The following is a 1162-nucleotide window of genomic DNA, read 5'->3' as shown; positions in this document are numbered from 1 at the left end:
CCCCGCCCCCGGCCCGCTCCATGAAAGGCGATTCCCTCCGCCTTCGCCCCCGCCCGAGTCCCCAATCCGGCCCCAGCCTGGGGGTTCCGACCTCAGGCTCTCATGTCCCGACTCCCTCTGGGTGGTCTGCCCCCGACGAGGGGGGGGGGCGACTAAAGCAGGCCCCCAACCCCAAACACCTGCTCGCACAGACACGAAAAATAAAAACTTTAATGGTGCCCAACTCTCCCGGTCCTTCCCCGAAGGTGCGACTGAGCCGACCCCTCCTCCGATCCCGGCTGCAGAGCGCCCTGCTCCGCAGCTACTTTCCCCGGGCGTCCCTGCGCCTTGGCCTGTCTGCCTTTTTTTTTTTTTTTATTGATTTTGAACAATGGGATCTCTGTCTGTCTCGGATTAAACCACGTGGATCCGCCTTCCTTCCCCTTTTTATTCATTCAGTCCCCCAACCCCCTCCCTCTTCCCCTTCTTCAGGTCTTTTTTTCTTTTAACCTTTTCTTCTTTAAAAAACAAAAAAAAAAACTTTCCCAGATCCCGCAAACTGATCTTTGTTGATTTTGATTTTCAGCCCCTACCTGGTTGGAGTGATGAGAATCCGGAGAGAAAAAAGGAAGAGGAGCAACTAAAAGACGGACCCGAGGGCTTTTTTAGGGACAGCTCGGCCCACCAGAACCTACGCGGGGCAGCTCGGCCCACCAGAACCCCCACCCCCGCCACCGTCCCCGGCCCCGCGCGTCTCACGGGCCCCGCAGCACGCCCTGGGCCTGCTCCGCCGAGCGCCAGAGGTTCCTGCGGGGCTTGGGGGAATGTTAGACTGTTTCCCCCGGCATGTCTAGACAGGTCACCTGAGGACACTCGCTGGAAAATACTTTGCTCACGCCTCCGCCAGCAAGGGACGTGCCCTAATTGAGTGATTGGAATGAAACACGAATACAATTTGAATAATTTCCCCCTGTACAGAAAAAAAAAAAGCTATATTTTTTTTTCCTCCTTGCCTATGGATGTGTCCCCAGGATGTAGTAGGATGCTGCTACATGGTAGAGTTACATAAAGGTTTGCTCATTAATTAGTAGTTACCTTGGAGGCCAAGGATGTACTGAAAGCTAGTTTTGATGGAAAATTTTCATGTTTTGACAACTATTTAGTGAGCACCTGGTGCATGCAA

The sequence above is a fragment of the Myotis davidii genome, unplaced genomic scaffold (assembly GCF_000327345.1).
Source record: "Myotis davidii unplaced genomic scaffold, ASM32734v1 scaffold299, whole genome shotgun sequence".
NCBI lineage: Eukaryota > Metazoa > Chordata > Mammalia > Chiroptera > Vespertilionidae > Myotis > Myotis davidii.
Note: the sequence above shows the minus strand (reverse complement) of the source record.